This window comes from Lethenteron reissneri, chromosome 55 (assembly GCF_015708825.2).
Source record: "Lethenteron reissneri isolate LAM-NWPU_2019-01 chromosome 55, ASM1570882v1, whole genome shotgun sequence".
NCBI lineage: Eukaryota > Metazoa > Chordata > Hyperoartia > Petromyzontiformes > Petromyzontidae > Lethenteron > Lethenteron reissneri.
In genome coordinates, this window is record NC_083833.1 from 1963535 (window position 1) to 1985578 (window position 22044).

Below are 22044 nucleotides of genomic sequence, written 5' to 3' on the forward strand. Positions count from 1 at the left end.
ATGTGATAGACACAAACTGATGCCAGATGTGGAATCAGCACCCCAAAATTACCTTAAACCCGTTGGAATACCTTATGCCAGAAAGAGTGTGTTGACCAGTGTTATTATTTTTTTTTACCAGGTAAGGCCCACTGAGCTGTGTTAGCTCTTTTTAAGAAGCGACCTGGATATCACGAATGATATCTCAACGAGGTCGCTTAACATCACGTGGGCATTTTACAGCAGCCAAATAACTCTTAACGCGTGTTTCTAAATGTGGAGGGCAAAAATCGGAGGACCCGGAGAAAAATCCACGCGACCACGGGGAGAACTTGCAAACTCCATTTGTACAGCAGGCATCAGGGTCGGGATCGAACCCACGACCTCCTGCATACCAGAAAGGAAGTTAACATCTCGCCACCGTGGCGCCCGCATACGAATAACTGTACAATCCCCAATTAGGGCTACTACTGTAATGTGCAGTTTAGGAAAGTCACGGGGGTGTAACTTAATTTAGATCAAATTATGTTTTGTTTAAATCAAGTTTCGTTGTATTCTTCCCTCTAAATTGTATTCTCGTTCCACTATTGTCTCGTGTCAAGTTCCCATGAGATTAATAAACCCCCAATTGGATTGTTTTGCAGTAAGCATTGCACCACCCTGTGCCAGAGATGACCCCACAAAAAACGACTTCTGGTAGCCTCTTGACCCGCCCTAGAGGCACAACTTTCAGGGTGCGCCGCCTGTTAAAGAGCGTCATTCACATGCTCGTCGAAGCAAAATCGTGAATTATGAGAGTTTGAAATTGAGAGCACTAGCTGGTTATATATATATATATATGTGTGTCGATGCCTAAGGTGTGTTAGATGTTGTACAGTGAAAGATGGCTGGGGATATGGCCATGCATTTGCTACACTTGAGAACCCGGTTTAACCTGTGATGATTGCTCAGCGTTCAGATATTACTGTCCCTAATGGAGCTCCATGAAAACGTATGAGCCCATCCTCTGCTATCTACGTTATGTTCGTCAAGAAAAAACAGGGCTTATGGTCTCACTCAATGTGTGTGGGTTTTTTTTTAATTCTGGATCGCTGCTGTACCGGACTAGGTGTGGCACGTGACTCGTAGTCGTAGCCGGAGCGCGAGAGAGCGGAGTGCTCGCTAACAGCACTTGCCCCCACCAGCCTGTGTAGGCTATACGGGAGGATCTTTGTCTTTGGTATACTGGATGTGGTGGGAAGGGTGCAGACATATTTTCTCGGTCGCTTCCCCCCCCCGGACAGACCCGGCTGAAATGAACGAATGGCCTCCCCACCCACAGCGACACGTCGATGCAATTTAAAGCCGCTTTGCAAGGTGGCCAGGAGATGGCGGTACAGCAGTGGATTATAGAATCTATTTGTGCCGAGACCTTGGCTTTCCTACCCCTTTAAATCCTTCTTCACTTTTGTCCCCACTCCGTTTTCCTTTGCACGTGAAGCCCAGCTCGGGCTCGTGAACTGCAATGGGCGGAACATTCCAGTTGCAGGACCCTCCTGCAATTACTCTCTGAGCTTCGTTGAGGCTTTTCTGGAGCTATATAAAGGGAATTATTATGATCTTGTTATAACGGTGGTTCTGAACCTGGGGTGCACGCACCAATGGGGAGGGGGGGGGTGAGATGCCCTTTCTGGGGGGGTCCGAGACATGGCCAGATTTAGTTTTAGAAGGTAAATCATCGAAACACAAATTAAGCACGCGCAGGTAAGTACAACCACTTTGTTTCATCAAACCCTACGCATTTATTTTTGTAACAATTGAGAACCAAAGGAGTGCAAGTCTGCAGTAAAGATTAAGAACCACTGTGTTAAAACGACGGCTTTTATTTGAACCCACGCGTTCAGAACTCGGTGTGCAATTGCTGCAATCGTCTGAATGAATTTACGGAATGAATGAAGAAAGGGGATGCTGAAACCCTCCCGTAGCGACCGGCAAAAAAGACGCGTGGCCCATCGGGACGACGCTTGTTGCCTTCTCTCCCGACACGCCTTTCCTCGCAGTATGTCGTGCATCGTATAAAACGATAGCCAGTGCCGTAGCGTAGCTGACGTGGGTCCTTGTGGAAGGAATGAAATTGGCCACCCGTGTCGGCCTTCCCCCCTCCCCCCTCTCATTTGTCTATCGGGGCCTGGGCCCCCGTCCGGTCCGTGCGCTCCGGTGCAGCTGCACAGTCTGCACAATACTCTGTAAACACTTTTTATTTTACCAGGTAAGGCCCACATATAGCTCTTTTTTTCTTCAGAAACGACCTGGCACACAAATGATAACTCAAAAAAGTGTCTCATCACTGTGGAATTATGTAGCAGTCAAATACTCTGAACGCGCGTTCATTCTAAATGTTGGAAGGAAAAACCGAGATGACCTGGAGAAAAAGCCATGCGACCGCGGGGATAGAGGGAGGCAGGCAAACTTCAAATATACAGCAAGCGTCAGGGTCGGGATCGAACCCACGACCTCCTGCATATCGGGCGAGGTAGTTAACATCTCCTAGCCACTGTGATGATGAAGAGAGAGACACGTTAACTCCAAATACACAGCAGGCGTCAGGGTCGGGATCGAACCCACGACCTCCTGTATACCGGGCGAGGTGGTTAACATCTCCTAGCCACTGTGATGATGATGAGAGAAACACGTAAACTCCAAATACACAACAGGCGTCAGGGTAGGGATCGAACCCACGACCTCCTGCATACCGGGCGAGGTGGTTAACATCTCCTAGCCACCGCGGGGCCCTCGACAGCTACACCCGCTGCATGCGAGGGCTTTCTTGGCAAGCTCCCGCTTGAGCGAAAAGAATCAACATTTTAAAGATAAGAATAGGGTTCTCCCTTTTTTCTGGCAACAAAACTGAAACCTTTTTACGAGGAATCATGTCTGAATTAACCACAATACTTGTGATCAGAATGCAAACAAGAAACATACTCTGATAATATATGCATTGTCCTTGAAACTGTATGAGATGAGGCTCAAAATAAAACTGTCTCTGGTGTGGACCAATCCGTTTCAAGGACAATGCATATATTATCAGAGCATGTTTTTTGTTTGCATTCTGACCGCAAGTACTGTGGTTAATTCAGACATGATTCTTCGTAAAAAAAGGTTTCAGTTTTGTTGCCAGAAAAAAGGGGCAAAAGCTATTCTCATATTTTGGTACTGGCAAAGGAGGTCCCATGAGGATCAACATTTTAAAGTTGAGGATTTGATGAGGACACTGGCTCACGTCTCCTTGACAAACGCCTTGCATTCTTCGAATTGGCCAAAACATCCTAAATGCAGGTTGAAAAAACATCCCTCTCGAAAAACCGAGTGTCCGAGAGGCTGGATAAGTGGCTGAATGGAGGGCATTATTGTGCGATGACTTGATGAACGCGTGCAGTCGATACTCGCAGCATTCACTGCCGCGCAGTCTGGCAACGCGCAACTGCAGAGAACCAAAGCAAACACTCTCTCAACGCGTATGTATTTATGTTGAACTTCTTTCGCACCGTACGTAGCCAATTGAAGGTGCGGGGGTAGGACAACAAACTAAACATAAAAACACAAATGAGTTTTCAATCTATATTTAAAAGCGCGTAGCTCCAGTGGCTTCCTAATATCGGGAGGAAGAGCGTTCCAGACGGCCACAGAAGCGCATCTGAAAGCGCGCGATGCGGTGACCGCGTTTCTTCGATGGCCACCTAAAAGCCGCTGCTGCTGCTCCTGCGATGATGACGATGATCGGAGTTCGTGTGACTGTTGAAGGCTCCTTGACGAGATGAGCACATGGTAAACTCGTGCCGCCGGGTTCATGCCGAGGAGAACTGCGTGGAACAATGCATTCGCTATCCCGTGGAGCCTTCAACTGGATTTCGAGCTGAAGACATCCGTCATTCATAATTCACTTGCTCAACAGATCGCTTCGGCAAGACGTGCGTCGTAAAACCCTCCTCCACACGGCACGGACAAAACGCGCTAAATATCACGACACATTTTACTCGCGCGGTCTGACCCACAAATCAGTGGCGCGGCTTAACGTTGGCACGCGCGGTTCGTCTTCGACGTCCATATTTCATCCGCACGAAAGAAAAAGTAGAGAAAGGCATGGAGGGCAGGCAGGCGATTGCCCCGGGTTAGGGTGAGCCACGTGACTCATGTGCCCCATGGCTACTCAGTTTGTTGTACTTGCCACGCAGCGATTAGCACGGTTGGCTACGTACGGTGCGAAAGAAGTTAAACATACATGCGTGCTTGCCCCATGCAAACTTTACCCCGGTACTCGATGTATAATAATTCACAGCCCTTTGTCAATCCACGATCAGAATATTTATTTATGCTGGAGCATAAATAAATGTGTTTTTTTACAGGTGTCCTGTTGAATATATTTTCTCACGAACCACTGCGGCTTGGCGTGGGATCTCACCGCGGCAACCGGCGGTATCAGCTGCGGCTGTCTGTGCGGTCCCGAACTCGGCTAACCAGAGTTGTGAGCACAAGCGCGCTATCCACCACGGGGGCCACCACTCCGCCGCTATTATCGGAGCGGCGATGCTGTATTCATATCGGGGTGAGAGCGAGCAGAGCGAGCAGAGAGCGACGTTCTGGACGTTCTCGACGTATCGGCGGAGACCTGAATTTCGTTTTTTTTTTTCGCCAGCGCGCCCGCACCTTCAACGAGCACGGTTGGACACGTACGGTGTGAAAGAAGTTCACACCGTACAGTCAGTACACACGTACGTGCACAGGCAAATGGAGACCCTGCTCTGTCAAACAAGGACAAAGATCCCCCGTATAGCCTGTAACAGACTGTTGGGGCAAGTGCTGTTAGCGAGCACCTATGTAGGCCGGAACGGTACACGAGGCGGTGGGTGGCCAGCACCACGCCCGACCGCCTTTGTCTCCCCAGTGGCGATGTTTAAACACCGCACCAGGTACTAATTTGAGGCTGAGTCGACCTAGGGAAGGCCCATGACCGGTTCAGACAATAGTCACCGGTGTTGGCCGTGAGCGGGAATCGAACCCGGGTTGCTGGGTTCACAGCGCAGCGCTCACCGCTACACCACCGCTCCCCACAAACACACGCACACACACGCACCATCACACACGCACCATCACACACGCACAAACACGCACCATCACACACACGCACCATCACGCACACACACGCGCGGTGTTTGCTGTAGGTAGAGCGACAATCGCCCCACAAGCTGTGTGTCGTTGGACCGCAGGTAATGGATAACCAAGGGGGGGGGGGGTCGTGGGGGGGTCCATGGGTCAGGTCATACACCCCGAGAACGGCGGTGACGTCGGAGAGAGGGCGTGCATTGGACACGAAACCCATTGTTGATTTGACGCCAGGTGTACGGCTGCCAACTGAGCACATACATAGCAGTGGCTCTTTTTCGGAAGCGACCCGGTCATCGCAAACGATAGCCCAACGTGGAAAGGTTTAGCAGCAGCTGAATACAATCTAAACGCGCGTTGTTGATTGCAAATGTGGAGGTGGGGGGCTGGAAACCGGAGGACCCGGGATTGAACCCCTGAACTCTCGTATATTAGGAGAGGTAGTTAACATCTCCTAGCCACGGTGATGATGGTGATAGTGAGAGACACGCAAACTCCAAATACACAGCAGCAGGCGTCAGGGTCAGGATTGCACCCACGACCTCCTGCACACCAGGCGAGGTAGTTAACATTTCCCATCCACTGTGATGATGATGGTAGTGAGAGACACGCAAACTCCAAATACACAGCAGCAGGTGTCAGGGTCAGGATTGCACCCACGACCTCCTGCACACCAGGCGAGGTAGTTAACATTTCCCATCCACTGTGATGATGGTAGTGAGAGACACGCAAACTCCAAATATACAGCAGGTGTCAGGGTCAGGATTGCACCCACGACCTCCTGCACACCAGGCGAGGTAGTTAACATTTCCCATCCACTGTGATGATGGTAGTGAGAGACACGCAAACTCCAAATATACAGCAGGCGTCAGGGTCAGGATTGCACCCACGACCTCCTGCACACCAGGCGAGGTAGTTAACATTTCCCATCCACTGTGATGATGATGGTAGTGAGAGACACGCAAACTCCAAATACACAGCAGGTGTTTTACGCCAGGAACGATTTAATGATTTGAAATTAAACAAAATGTAATTGGTGTCCATCCGGCGTTTGGACATCTTAACGCTTATATATTGATGCCGGCAAGGCGACAATAGAGTCCCATGGTTAGTTTAAGGATTTGGCGAAACATCCCAACGCCACAGGATTCTTCGGTGAGTATTTTGCAAACAGAAGACAACCGTGTTTACAATACTGTACGTGCATTCACCCGGCGCTTAATGTGGCTTGGAGTGGCACCAACTTACCCGTCTTTCCCAAACAACACTCCAAGTGACTTTCTTGACAACACGTCACACCATTTGCAAAAACAGTTCTCGAGGAACGTCTGTGGGGGGGGGGGGGGGGGGGGTTGGGGTGGTGGATGGTGCAGGGGCATTGCTGGATTAGAGAGGGAGCTGGAGGGTTAAGGTTGTGGGGATTGTGTGGGTTGGATGCGAGCCCAAGCGAGACCCCCTCTGTTGTGCTAGAACAGCCAAATCCCGCGCCCGTGCCACGAAGCATGGCCGAAAAATTCACACTGTTTTGTTTATTTCATCAGGTAAGACCCACTGATCTACGCAGCTCAACGAAGTGGCTTATCATCATGCGGAAATGTATAGCACCCAAATACTCTGAACGCACGTTGATTCCAAATGTGGAGGGAAAAAACCAGAGGACCCGGAGAAAAATCCACGCGGGATAGAGAGAGAGACACGCAAACTCCAAATATACAGCAGGCGTCAGGGTCGGGATCTAATCCACGACCTCCTGCATACCAGGCGAGGTCGTTAACATCTCATAGCCACCGTGATTATGATAGAGAGACATGCAAACTCCAAATATACAGCAGGCGTCAGAGTCGGGATCGAACCCACGATCTTCTGTATACCAGGCGAGGTCGTTAACATCTCCTAGCCACCGCTGCCAGCTGATGGTCCCACACAGTGTGTGGTGATGCCAGGCGTAAGAAATAAGCAAACTAAGTAAAAGCGTTGGGTCCCAAGGACCTTAAGGGGCCCGCCCCCCTGGATTCATAGAAGCAAAACAACAAATGGGATGCACCGCAAAATCGTCTCGAATTCACAACCCAATTAACATATACAGCCAATTCATGTCAAAACGTGAATTCATCTCTCTCATCTATATCCTGTCTGCATCTCACGACATCTCCATCTCTTGTCCACAGCTGTCTCATCTCACTTTGTCTCGCTCATCTATATCTCTCTTCTCTCATCTCATTACACATCTATCTATTTGCCCGAAGTTCTCTCATCTCACCACCTCTTTTTCCCGTTGTCATCTCACTCGTAAAAAAAAGGTCAAAAGAAATGTCCTGCTTAAATTAGCATTAGAAGTAGCGCTCATTTCCTGTTTATTGGCCTGAGCCAGGGGTGACAATTCCACATTGCTATGACCAACCACTGTAACTCCTATACAAAGTTACACTTTATTTATGTAAACCTGGACAATGATGATGGTGATGATGGGCTGAGTAACCCCCAACCAGGAGTTGAACTCACAACATTCCAATTGCGAGCCGCTCGCTCTACCGCCCGAGCAGCCGCCCCGGTCATCTCCCTAGGCAGAGGCGGGGTGACTGCCCCGGGCCCCGCACTTTGGAGGGGGGGGGGGGGCGGTTGTTGTTGTTCAGTTCTGACCCCGTGCCCCTACTGGACATCCTTGAAAAAGAGCTTCACAGCTCTTCAGATTCCTCCAGTCTACACACATTTTCTGATTCTGCTTTAACTTCACAGTGTCAGATGTAATGCTTACCGCCCGCCCCCACCTATTGACGGCCCTGACACCCTGGTCGTCTCTAAGTTAAAATGTCTCGTGGGGAAGTTACCCACAAACATTTTCTGCCCACGGCCTCCAATGGGTCAGCACAGTGCCAGATTATCCTAGTAGCAAAAGTAGCTACACATGTAGCACTTTCAAGGGCCCCGCGCTAAATGCTTTCAAGCAATCAATTCCGTTTCAGTGATTCTGCACTTGCTCTATTACTGTAGTACTATACCGCCTTCAACTTTTACTGAACGACTGGGTGTTTAAGGTTAGTGATTTGTCGTATTATCTGTTGCTGTATAGCAAATGAAAAAATACAATTACTTTACTATGCAAGTAAAACATGTGTGTGTTTTAATATTTACGTGTTTTTTTTCTAATTTAGGGCCCCTTTATAGCATCATGCTACAGGCCTCGCACTAGCTCCATCCGGCACTGGGTCAGCAGCCCCACCACGACCACCGGTGCCAGGTCACCGAGCGAGGGGCTGGGCCCTCCGAGGCAGCAGCCGGAGCAGCAGCTCGTTAATGACCCGGGCGGCACGGCCAAGCGGGGCCGGACTTCGTGTCCAGCCTGCCTCGGGGCGTTGGGGCAGGGGTCGGGGGAGTGTTGCCACGTGCGGGGTGGGGGGGGCTTATCTTGCAAACAGCGGCCGCAGCACTCCCGCGCACACGGAAATCGTCGGAACGCGGCATTCCAGCGAAACACAAAGACGCGACCAGAGTGCGCGTGTCGGGAACAAGCCCTGAGCCAATCGGCTGTGGTCTGGTCAGAGTCTCCCTGTCCCTCCACGTGATGGCTTTTGCTTGTTTACTTATGCGGTATCTGTGATGTTCTCCAGATCTTAGGACGTGCTGTTTACCCCCCCCCCCCCCCCTGTATTCTGAAGGAAACGTTGGAGGAGGCGTCGTATAATCGAGCAAGTGTTGATAGGTGTGTATGTGTCGATAGGTGTGTACATTTGTGGGGAGTGGTAGTGTAGTGGTTAGCGCGCTGCACTATGAACCTGCCAAAAAGAATTCGATTCCTGCTCACGGCCAACACCTAGTGAAACTTATTTGAACCTATCTTGGGCCTCCCCTAGGTTGACTCAGCCTCAAATGAGTACCTGGTGCGTTGTGTAGTAAACATCGCCACTGGGGAGACAAAGGCGGCCGGGCGTGGTGCTGGTTACCCACCCCCTCGTGTGCCGTTCTGGCCCTCATAGGTCTTTGTACATGCTCGTATAACCGAATTGACACTACGCGAATTTGGGATGTTTAAGTTTTGTTTAACCAGGTCAGAACTCAAGAAACCAGGAAGAGTCTCATTCGCAAGCTTGACCTGGGGACATTGGTCTGTCAGCAGGGGGTAATGATTGCTGCTATGTGTGTGAGATCCCAATTTTTTAATTAATTAATTAACAAAAATGCACCACAGTGGCTCGGAGATGTTAACTACCTTGCGTGGTGTACAGGAAGTCGTGGGTTCGATCCCGACCCTGACGCCTGCTGTATATTTGGAATTTGCGTGTCTCTTGCTCATCATCATCATCATCATCACGGTGGCTAGGAGATGTTAACTACCTCGCCTGGTGTACAGGAAGTCGTGGGTTCGATCCCGACCCTGACGCCTGCTGTATATTTGTAATTTGCGTGTCTCTTGCTCATCATCATCATCACGGTGGCTAGGAGATGTTAACAACCTCGCCTGGTGTACAGGAAGTCGTGGGTTCGATCGCCCGTATATATTTGAAGTTTGGATGTCTCTCTCCCCGTGGTCGCGTGGATTGTTCTCCGAGTCCTCCGTTTTTTCCCTGCACATTTGGAATCAACATCACTCGGAGTATTTGGCTGCTATAAATTTCCACGTGATAAGCCACTTCGTTGAGATATCACTTGTGACAGCCAGGTCACTTCTGAAAAATAGCTACGTAGCTCAGTGGGCCTAACCTGGTAAAAGAAAAGAAAATGTTTAATAGTCACATTTTTGTGGGTGTTATTTTCGAATTAGAGCAAAAATTTGGCCCTGACGCCGGCACACGATGGCCTGCTCTTGCCAACGACGTCAGGCACAACTTTAACGTCATTAACTTTCGAGAGCGATCCTGAGAGCGTGGTCCGTCGTTCCCAGGCCCAGCCGGACTTGTCAACTGGCGATTCTTCACAGAGCTCGGGTTGACGGATGACTCAATTTAAGTTTAAAAGGCAGCATGTTGTTTTGGTTTGTTGTTCCTTCCCCCGCAACTCCGATTGGCGCGTTTGGCTACGTACTGTACGTTTGCCTCAATTTCCAAGTTACTCGAGTTTGTTGTGAGAGTCGGACCGACCTTTCCGAGAAACACTTGCAGGTGAGAGGTCAAGACTGCCTTTGTTGACTAAATTAAATCTTCAGTTCACTACTTGAGAAAGAAATGTTCACTGCTGCAACATGTTGGGCGTTGTATTTCCACTTGACGCAAATTCTGACGAATGGAATGCTGGCCCAGCCTGTGAAGTGAAATCAGCCGGGAGCGACCATCTTCTGTCAGTGATGTCACCGTGATGCAATGTCACCGCACTGAACGAAGTGTCTTCTTCTGTCCGGTTATTTAAAGTAATCCCCGTCTCATTTAACGTGTGCGACAGTCCTGGGCACGCAGCCTGTGCAGCTGGCTACAATAAACGATGCATGGTGATGATCATCATCATTGAGCTGCGTGCTCTTTGTTCTTTGGGTCTGCCTTCCCTTTAAGTCCAGCACATGGCTTATGTTTGGCTGTGTTTACAAACACAAAGCACGCCCACCCTGCCTTCATCTCCCCTGCGCCGATAACTGACCGTGAGCCATGAGCACGACACGCAACTAAGTGCTCATTTGTGGGTTAAACTGACCGAGGGGGGCGATTTTAGGACCAGTCGCCTATTGCGCCGTTATGGCGGTAAGCACGCTGCGCTGTGGAGACCCTGGCCATCTGAGTTCCATCGCCGGCAACGGTCAACGTCAGTGGCAAATGATATGAGAACCGGGCCATCGTTAGTTGGTCAATCAATTGAATACCACTTTGTGAACAATCAACTGTGGGCTGTCCTATAACGAGGCCGGCCCCTGCCAAGGGAATGTGGAATTTCTGTAACAGGCATGGCACCACCAATACACTATATGTTAGTGCCATTGGAGGACAGTGCACCAAAATAACATTGTTGTACTATACTTCTGCGCTCCCAAAGATTACGCTGTCCGACTTCACGAACACGCACTGACCGGCGTGGCGAAGTATGGTGATTTAAAAAAAACATCGCTTGACTTTGCGAGAGTGGAGGCCATCATCCATGCGTGGATTGAGAGAGGCCGTACTTAAGCAAAAATGCCTTTAGAAAATAGTTGCTTAATAGCTTATGTTACACTTTGTTCGTACAAAGTGTAACATTTACACTTTGTACGAAGTCAGCGCCTTCTCGCGGGAATGTTACGTGAAGATATTAAAATTGAAGAAATTGTTATTGCTATGAGGGCATGTTGGAACAGTCGCTTGCCCTAGCGCAGCGTCATTTCATTCAGGCAACACTCGACAGTTTATAAAGCAAAGCAGTGATTTGTGCACTGTCTGCCGACAAGACATTTGCAATGTAAATCTTTATTGCTAACCGTAGGCTGTACATTATTTGACGTCAAGGACAAAAGCTGAAACCTGCGCAGAGAAGCGTGGGATGACGCAGAGCGGCGGAAAGAGGAACTCGTGGATTGGAGCACTTACGCAAGTTAGAGGCATCACATTGGGAGTCCTTGCATCCAGCAACGGGTAAATGATGGCCCATGATGGTGATGATAATCATGCTGTTGAAACACACACTGGTGCGCACCACCGACCGATCAAAACCGGGAACGAGATGTTACGTGAATGCAAGTGGCCATTAACTAGATACACACACAGCGGGCACGTAGCAACAGTCCTGTGAAGCATCGTAATATCTGCCTCGAAGCGGTTTGCATAATTGCCGGGGTAGTGTCGTGGAGAGGGCGGATGGGGGCTGCAGGGTGAGAGGAGGAGGAGGAGGGGAGAGGTGCGTGTGCATTTCAAAATTCAAAAGCAGCGACCTTCTCATTTGCGTTCACACACCACAGTCGCTCATTGCGAACAACTTGTGCCACAGCTTCGTGTAGCGAGGAGATGTTAACTCCCTCGCCCTGTATGCAGGAGGTCGTGGGTTCGATCCCGACCCTGATGCCTGTGTGTTTGGAGTTTGCGTGTCTCTCTCCCCGTGGTCACGTGGGTTTTTCTCCGGGCCCTCCGGTTTTCACCCTCCACGTTTAGAATCAATGTCACGTATTTAGATTGTTTAGAGCTGCTATACATTTCCACGTGGTAAGCCACTTCGTTGAGCCATCATTCGTGATGGCAGGGACGCTTCTGAGAAAAGAGATGGGCGAGAGGGGGGTCAATGAAACGAGGGCTATTAACCTCATGGTAATAATTCACATTTGTGAGGCGCGTTTCATGCGTAGATCCCAAAGTGCCGTTATAGGGCTGGTTGGCTTGGCGAGTTAGGGTTAGCAGTACGGCTAGTACGAGTGGCCGGGTTGTTCGTCAGGGTTAGGGGTATTGCTGCTATTCGTGACTGGTTGGCTAAATCTTGACTTAAAGCTTTCGTGACTGCAGGAATTCATATTCTTGGTTCTTTCGGTAAAGTCACGTAGATAGGTTGGCTTTTTAGGGTTAGGGGTACTGCTAGCACTTATGGCGGGTTGGATCAGATTATGCCTAGTGCGAGTGGCTGATTGGCTAGTCAGTTATGGGTAGGGCTACCATTTCATTGGCTCGTGTGCTCTACCCACGCACTCTTTTTGCCTCCGATTGTCAAATGCGGCCTGTTCAGTTTTTTGGCCGCTTTTCACTTTTTAGCAGTCACAGCACAATTTCAGCGCCCAGTTTCATTTGACAAACGTGCCTGAAATGTTCTGTGTCCAGGCGTCTAGCCACTGCCATAACTTATCCACACAATGGAGATTCCTGTCTGGCCACCCTCAAAACAAGAAGCCACATCTCAATTGTAGAGACCTTGACAAATGTCTAAAATTAAGACGCGTGTAATTATCCGGTGGCGGCCGGGGTCTGAGCACTGGCGGTGAGTGATGAACATGGCCCAAGATTAATTAAATCCTTGAGCCATGGAAAATCTCCAAGCAGTGGCTGCACATCGCGGCGCCCTGTTTGAACATTTCCCCCATTTGATGGCTATCGGCCAGCGGGTGAAAATTCTTCATTCCCATGATGGTGGCCTCTTAATCTGTATGACAACCAATATTGATTTAAAAAAAGCAAGGCATTTCATAGCCCACTCACCTAATGCCTCACTCATCTATCTACGCAACCTTTGACATAACGACTCACTCACCCCTCCACCCACCCACCCACCCACCCCCTCACTCTGCCCGGGAGTTGAACTCGCGACCTTCCAGCGTTGATCTCCTCCTAGCGCTCCTCGTACCGGATCGAGGGATAAGTAAACCCCTGGGCCTTTGTGGGCCCTCTCACAGCTGCAGAGTGCCCTCTCCCGGCGCGCGATGTCTCCCCTTCCAGTAAACCGCCGCTGCAGCCACAGCGCTGCTCACTTCACGCTCTCGCGACGGCGTGGCGGAATTCGCGACCGTGCAGGTCCAGATGCGGCCGCACGTGGTAGGGGGGCAAGGGGGGGGGGTTGCTTCCTGCACGCGGGGAAGTGCCGAGCCGGTCGGACAGGCCCGGCTACAGGCCCGGCTCGTCAACGGGGGACGAATCGCTGTGGCATTTCCGCCGTCTCGCCTTAAGGAGGGTTGGGCCCCGAAGAATTTATCGCTGAGTTTTGACGATGGACGAGGTCTAATGATGACAAATGAACCGGTTTTATGTCCCCGCTGAATACCATTTTGTCTCCGGGAGAGTGTTATAAGTGCGTTATTACATTTCGGCAGAGGACCGTAAATTATGCACCGGGGCGTCCGTAATAAAGCCCTGAAAGTTTAATCGCATCGGTTAAACCAGACGACAAAACCACAACAAGTCGCCCTGCCGTGCAGGCCGTGGCCATTGCAGCCGTGGCGCGGCGCTTGCGTGTTCGCGCAAGTTCATCACCGTGGGCGGCGCGCCGATTTCCCTAATTGTGACTTGGCGCGCAGTGCCAGATTTCGACACGGAGGACAACGCGCACGTGCACCGGGTCACGGAGATGGCCGCGAGCGAAAAGCTGGGCCCGGGCACGCGGTGGAGTGAGTGTCGAAACCGCGCCTCGCTCCTCGCAGCCTTTCCAACACAAAGGCGTCACTTGTGGGCACTGGCAGATGGTGGCAAACCACTCATTACCGTGGACACTGCCCAATGACAAACCGATGACAAACCATTCGTTAACGTGGGCACCGGGCAATGGCAAACCGATAGCGAACCATCATCACAGTGGGCACTGGCCGATTGCATACCGATGGCAAGCCATTCGTTTCCGTGGACACTGGCCGATGGAAAACCGATCGCGAATCGTTTGTCACGGCCGTCCCGCGATTCCGTCGCTGTTCAGCGTCCGTGGGATCGCTTTACCACGTGTGACTGGACGCCCTCCGCTTGCCCTCCACCCCACCTTCATTTAGATCTTCACATTTTGCTCCTGCCGCCGCTGGAGTTAGCGGTCGACTTGTCCGCCGCCTGACGAACGACGCCAACAAATCTCAGCCGACGGGAAAACGCCTCGGCGATGAACGTGACGCGCGGGGGCGGGGGGAGGTAAATGGCGGAAGTTAACGATTCGACGGAAGGTCACCGTGTGAATGACCCCCGTGGAGGTCGTCGATGCCTTTTGCCCTTCAACATCCGGCAACCCTGGGCAACAACATTTGCTTAGCGGGCCACAGCCCTGCTGATTGAACTCGGAGGAGTCAACGCAAGCTCGCCGTTGGCCGCTTTAATCAAACGCCGCTGGAAACCGCGGCTGTAGAAGACCCGTTGACTTGCTACTCTTCTGGTGATGGACTACCATCCTTCACCGTGCAGCATTTATATCTCACCGAATCAATGATGTTGACTCAAAACCGTTCCGGAGGATTATGAATGATATCTGTCATCTACGTTGCGCCATTTACGATTTCGCGGTGCATCCAGCCAAGGATTTGGAGGATTTACATTTCAAAGGAAGCGCTACTAGGGTGTGTGTGCGGCCACACGCCAAATTCAGGCTCATCGTTTCAAATATAAAGTATATAAAGCTGTCGACGAGAGCTTTTGTTGGCTACAGTTCTGGGGAAAAAGCCGAGCGCTTGGGTGGTGGTCGTCTCTGTTGGTGGACCTATGTCGGTGGTGGAAATTCCACGTTTTCCACGGTTGGGGGAGGGGTGGGGGGTCACTCTTGCGATAATGCCGTCGCTTATTCCTGGCAAGCGGTTGTTTGTTTAAATTCACCCTTTCTGTGAATGACAATAAGCACGGTCACATACCGAAACGAATAAGGGAAACTGGAAAACGGTGATTTGTGGACGGCGGAGATTGCCGCGAGTTGCGAGCGACACTCGCAGGAGCGTCTACAACGCGCACAGGGTCTCTGTGCATTCGCATACATCCGTCAGCATTTCCTGAAGAAGTGCATTGTGGTTCCTCTTGTCTTCGGCCACCATCACAACGCATGTTGCCAATGGACAGCAGCAGTGACGCAGCGATAGGCGACTGTGGACTGCTTCTGTCCTCACTGCTGGTCTCGTCATTACAGCATAGTCACCAAAGCCTTTGGAAGTGTTTTTCTTTTTCCCCGGCATGCACTATTATTCCGTTACGATGGGGCTTTTCCCGTCATTTACAGATCTGATTATGAACCTGGAGAGATCGTGAGCATATTAACGTGACGAGGCCACAGTGCTGGCTCCCTTGGGTTGATCGGTCAAAAGGCATGGCACCAGTACGGTGATGTCCTCCGATATGCAAGGCATGATGGGACGAGCGATTTTCTGGCTATGTGCGCTCGCGTGTGCACTCTCGCTCTCAAAATGCTGCTCATTTTATTGATGGGCCCTGGCAAGGGGCACTGATTGCTGACGAGGTCCCAAAAATCGCCGCGCCCAGAGCCGTTGCCTTTTAAAGAGTCCGTGACAAATTCAGCAGTTGTCTCAGACATTGCGCTGTCGTTGCTCTGGCCAAACATGCCTCAAGCAGCAGCAGCAGCAGCAGCAGGACATTTCTCAGGCTCGCTTACTCCAACACCCCCCCTCGCCCGCCACCCCCCAACCGAGGTCTGTACACTTGCACCAGGTGCTCGCTTGAGGCTGAGTAGACCTAGGGGAGGCCTCAGAACAGGTTTCCGAAAGCGCTTGCCGTGCTGATTGTTGCCCGTGGCCGGGAGCTGAACCCCAGGTCGCCGGGATCGTAGAGCGGTCTGTCGGCCCCCGTGCACACACGTGGACACAGCGACTGCGGCCTGCACACGTTGACTGTTCACGCAAGCTCCGTTAGCGAGCACCTATTGAGGCCGCACGGCGCACGAGGCAGTGGTGTGGCGAGCACCACACCCGGCTGGTTTTGTCTCTCGCTGGTGTTGCCATTTAAGGCTAAGTCGATCTCGGGGAGGCCCACGACCGGTTCAGATATTCACCCCTGTTATTGTTCGTGAGCTGGAATTGAACTGGGGTCGCCCATATAGCAATAACAGACTATTTGGGGCGAGTTCTTTTCGTGAGCACTTATGAAGACTGGCACGGCACACGAGGGGATGGGTGGCAGGGGCAGGCATCACTCCCGGCCGCATTTTGCACCAGGTACTCATTTGAGGCTGAGTCGGCCTAGGGGAGGCCAAGGATCGGTTGGCCATGAGCGGGCATCGAACTCGGGCCACTGGGTTCATAGCGCAGCGTGCGAACCGCTGCGCCACCACTCCCCAAGCAAGCACGTGCACACACGGGCAGTAAGAAGATTACGTGGCCCCGGGAACAAAATCGCGGCACGTAATGTGATGACGCCCGCATTCCGTGTCGTCGTCGTCGGCTTGCGTTTCGCAAGGAGACGTTCAAGCGAGGCCTCGTGCGCACGACGCACATAACGCCAGCAGCGTGCGCCACCGCCGTGCGTCTAACCACCCAGTTGAGTCACTCGGCGCGGAGAGCGGAGGTCACCGGCTGGAGTCACGGTGGGTGAGGAGGGGAGGGGGGCAGTGTAGATTAGGGGGAAGGGGAGGGGGGGGAACCTTGCAAAATGCCAGCTTCGTCGTCAAGAGAGGCAGGCCTTGTGCGGGACAGCGGTTGAATATTATTTTTATTTAACGTCAGCCGGGTTGCGCAGCGTTGTGCAACCGTCGTCGCTTGGGTGGACGATGTCCCCGCCGCCGCCGCCGGGTGGGTTGACGGATTCGGCCTTTTGGGAGCTCGCTCCCGGAGGTTTGCGGGCAGCGGGGCCCGTTTGATTTTCGCGGCGCGTCGATGAAAATTAGCGCCGCTTTGTGGGAAGTTGTTGGCGCTCGACCTATGGATAAACACACTTCTCCCCGGCCGTAACCTCAAAGCGCTGTACATCAGAGGTGTACATTTTGAAATAGTTAAACTGACACACCAGTAATAACACAATCAGAATACAATACAACCAAAGATAAAGCACAAGTAGAGACAATTGATTCATTATCGGTGGAACCCCAGTAAGCTGCTATAGAAACTGGTTGGTCTCAGTGACTTGTACATAGCACACGGCAGCATGGGAAAGACTTTCACCCAGCAGTGGATTGACCATAGCTGCTGCTGCTGATGATGATGTAGTGCACGCCCATTGCCAAATCAGTACCTTTGCCCACACATGCTGGCTGCTGATTAATACCAGAACCTTGAATTATGAAGCCGTGAATGCTTGTGTATTGGGTTGTTTACTCATTGCCATGGACGACGCGTTGTCCGTGAACGAGGCTCGCGGCGGCGCGTGTCAATCCATCGCGTGACGCCGATTCCCGTTCTCGCCATACGCAGCACCGAGGCGCGATAGACGATACGCGCGGATTATTCACTTGCGTTTAGAATGTGACCGAGTGGAGGGAACGAAGCTGAACAAACGGGACGACGAATGAGGAACGATGCGTGCGGGACAGACGAGCAATTCATTCTCGAGCCAAATCGCGAATCTTCCAAGTCGCGACGATGACTTCTCTCAACTTCTTGGTTCTTTCGGTAAAGTCATCACGTAGAAGGGGAGTAATAAAATAATAAAAATAAAACAATAAAATAATTCTCACGACGTTTCGGCCACAACGCAAGCAGCCGTCCTCAGGTGAAGACCAGGTCTGTCCCCTCTACGTGACTTTGCCGAAAGAATCAAGAAGATGAATCCCTGCAATCACGAAAGCTTTAAATCGAGACTTCTCTCAAATCGCTTGGGTTGCGAATCGTGACCAGCCCCCCCCCACCCCCTGCCCCTCTGACCGAATCTCGTCAATTTCTCAGAAAGCTAAGCAGACTTGAGTCTGGTTAACACTTGGATGGGTGACCACCGTCGCCAAGCGTTGTCGGCATGTTAGCTGCAAGTGACGGCCTTGGAGTTGGCGGCGTTGAGTATCACTCCCTCGCATGCTTGGGCTCTTTCCTCCGGGCACTCCTCCCATATCCTTCCACGTGCAGAACGCACGCTACATCGCTCAATTGGGATCACGCATGGCAATAATCCCTCCCCTGCTGGCAGGCTGACGCCCGCTTGCAGGACAGCTGACGCTGGGGGTGCCCTTTGCGCCTTTGCACTGGGACGAGATGCGGGTCGTTCGTTGCGGGTAGACGCGCTGGCATGAAGGCAGCTCTGTCAAAAAAAAAACATCGTCGTCATCGTCGTCGTTACTGTGGGAAGGGAGAATAGCAGGGAAAAGGACTGTGCGAAGGCTGACGATTCGTGTGATGGGGGCGTTGAAGGAAGGGGGCGTTTGTGGAAGTGAAGAGGGGGGCAGCAGGGAGCAGAGGAGACGGAGAAGATGGCAACTGAGGACCTCCTCCTGGTAAGGCAGAGCACCAAAGAAGACTGAGCAGAAATGTACCAGTAGATTTGAATCTTAGCGAGGCTTGCTTCACTATAATAATAAAAACTATCATTATTATTAACCTTTGAAAGGGGGCAGCCGTGTCTGTGAGGGAGGACAGTGCCCAGGCTCTGGTGCATTCCCCGCCAATGGAAAGAGCTTTGGAACCGACTTTGATGATGCGACCGATGCTGCTGACGCTGCTGATGGATGACGCTGGTGGCCATGATGATGATGGTGGCGATGATGATGGTATCCGTAAAGCCTGCTCCGCCGCCCCAGCCGCCACCGTTTGGCGCAGACCCCCTTGGCATGGACCCCCTTGGCATGGACCCCCTTGGCGTGGACCCCCTTGGCGTGGACCCCCTTGGCCGCGCACCGGCAAACGAAGGGGCAGCCCACCACGAAATTGCGCGACATCGCTCTCGCTAATTTACTTTATTTTCAAAACGAGGCGGCGCCGGCCACGCTCTGGATAGAGTGTCTCGTTTCCACGAGCAGTTTAGCAGCACAGCGGGAGGCATACACGCACATTTTTTTAAATATTTTTATTCTAGGGGGGTGGTGGTGGTGGCAGGGGAGAGGTAGTGGATGGGGGGGGGGGGGGTAAAATTGACTCGTGTTGCCCTAATGTGCTCGGCAACACGATATCGCAGTTGATGCATAAACCGCGTATTAATGAAAAGCAGCTTGTACCGTACGGAACATTCACGCCTCTGTCCAGGCGCACAGACCGCGGCTTCAGCCTGAAACGCACGCCGTGTACACAATGCCAACATTTCCATGAATCGCTTAGTTTGTCAATATATATATCATATGAAGCGTGTGTTTTAATACATGGGGAAAAACGAGTACCAGTTTTGCTGGAAGTTTATTGTCTTATGGATGGACTTGCCGCCTGCCATAGCAATGTGGAATTGCCACCAGTGCGACATCACATCTGTGGGATCTTTAAAGTGTACAACCGCGTGGGGTTTTCACGCTCCTGCTCTGCGTGGCTCTCAGCTCGGACCGCCTGCCGTTCGGCGTGATGTCCAACGTTTCATACCATGTGTTGGGAGCTTCTTCAGGATCCCCCATGCCCAACCACACTGCACAGCAGCGGGCCTATCGAGGATAATCGGACGCTTATAATAAAGAGATAAATGGTATAAAACTATTACTCAACTTAAACGAAACTCTTTTTATTTTACCAGGTAAGGCCCACTGAGCTATATAGCTCCTCTCCACAAGCAACCTGGCCACCAGGTGACTTATCGTGTGGAAATGTAAACGCGTGATGTTGATTCTCAACGCGGAGGGGAAAACCGGAGGGAGTCAGAAGAAAAATCCACGCGACCGCGGGGAGAGAGACACCGCAAACTCCAAATATACAGCAGGCGTCATGATTGAGATCGAACCAACTACCTCCTGTATCAACGAGTCTCCGAACCTCTGACTCGTGTTAGCGTCTTGCCGCATCACGCATCGTCGGTGTCGTCGTCATTATCAAAATTAAGCAGTCGAACCACCCGGCGAATGAAATCAACCTGCCGGCAAACAGAATTGCTTTTAACCGGAGACAGAGTAGTGACGTGCGTGCCGTCACATCGCGATGCGTCCGCTCACGTAGCGCCGCGGCAGAGTGGAGGGCTCATGTGCGGTCGTCAACAAGAGCGAACCTTTCTCGACCACGTTCCTCATCAACACTGCCCCCGGAACAGGCAAGCGTATTGTGGGCTAATGTTTCATAGGAGGCAGAGAGGTTGATTAATGGTCAAAGATCGCTCCCCCCCCCCTGCCCGCCCCCCTCCAAAAAATTGTGGCGTCCTGAAAATCCAGGGGAAATGTGATTAATAATAATAATACGAACACATGCGAACAAGGTTTTCAAATTCGCGTATTCGACTTTCTTGATAAAGCTAACAAACTAGGAAGTCGCGGTGTGTGTGTGTGTGTGTGGGCTTACAAGGCAACTCGCTGGTGGTGCCGAGCGGTCTCCAGCCCAATTTTGAGCCCCCTGCGTGCCCCAGGCCAGGCCATTGCCTGACAACCGTTCCAATCCTTGTCCTTCCCCCGCACCTCCGGTCAGCACGGTGGGCTACGTACGGTGCGAGAGAGGTTCAACATACAGACGTGCATGGACGAGGGCCGCGATGGATACTCTGACCGTACTTCACCACGCCTGTCACTGCGGGGTCTTCTGACGGAACGTTCGTGGATTTTGCTGCACTGTACTCCGCTGCCCCGTAGCACCCGTGGCTGCGCCAGTCTGTCGTGCGTGGTGGCCACCCGTCCTCAGCACTAACCAGGCTACAACCGGCTTAGCTTGCGAGATCTGGTGAGATTGGGGCTGTGCCCCCCCCCTCCCGCCCCCCCATACAGACGACACGAGGCACATTCTCAACTCTTTTAAATGTCACTCGGAGTAAGTGAGCTAAAACTGCACAAGCGCACGCACGCAACGCGGGTAAATTGCATAAGTGGACAATTCTTCTCTAATGGTATCTCGGGCATTTAACCACAAGTGACAGCGGTAAGATAAAAGGTCAAAGAGGAGAGGGCCCGGGTAATGTCCCTGCCGTGTTTATTTTTCATGAACCCACTAGGGAAGAGCCGCGGAGTAGCGACAGGCCGGGAACGGTAAACCCTGCTGCGGTGCATAACCGCACAGAGCTCGCAGCGATAGCCACGGCTGAGATGCCATTATAGGTATCTTTACCAGGGAGTCATCCTTCAACAAGAAGTCTCCGACCGCATCTCTCAGATCCGCGGGGCCTCTTGCCTCCACCGACACATATATATGTATGTACGTTGAAATTTATTCACACCGCACGTAGCCAAACCGTGCCAATCGGAGGTGCGCATCAGCCACATCCGCCGCCGCCTCATCCCCTGCGCAGCCTCGACCCTCATTCATCGAATCGTGTGCACGTTGTTGCTGCATTGCGCAGCGTGTTGTGATGGCAGTCACAGCACCAGGAGGCTTGGCAAATTCCAGTGATGTTATCGTGAGAGTCAGAGTCACAGAGCGTCCCTGCTAAAACTTGCCTGGGGCATCAATCATCCTCACTGATCGCCCCGAAGCCATTGGTGGAAATTCAACATTCCCATGGCAAGCGCTATCATCTGCGAAGGACTGCTGCTGCTGCTGCTGCTGCTGCTGCTTATTTCTCACAAAGGGGCGCTTACTTTACTCTCCCCCGTGGAATGATGAGCTGAGTCGAAGAAAAA

General features: G+C 51.8%; 1 protein-coding gene across 4 annotated transcripts in view; it reads left to right on the forward strand.

Moving 5' to 3' along the window:
* Nucleotides 1–22044, forward strand: part of LOC133356749 (serine/threonine-protein kinase WNK1-like) — a 149352-nt gene that overhangs the window by 2236 nt on the left and 125072 nt on the right. The gene's annotated exons all lie outside the window — the stretch shown is intronic.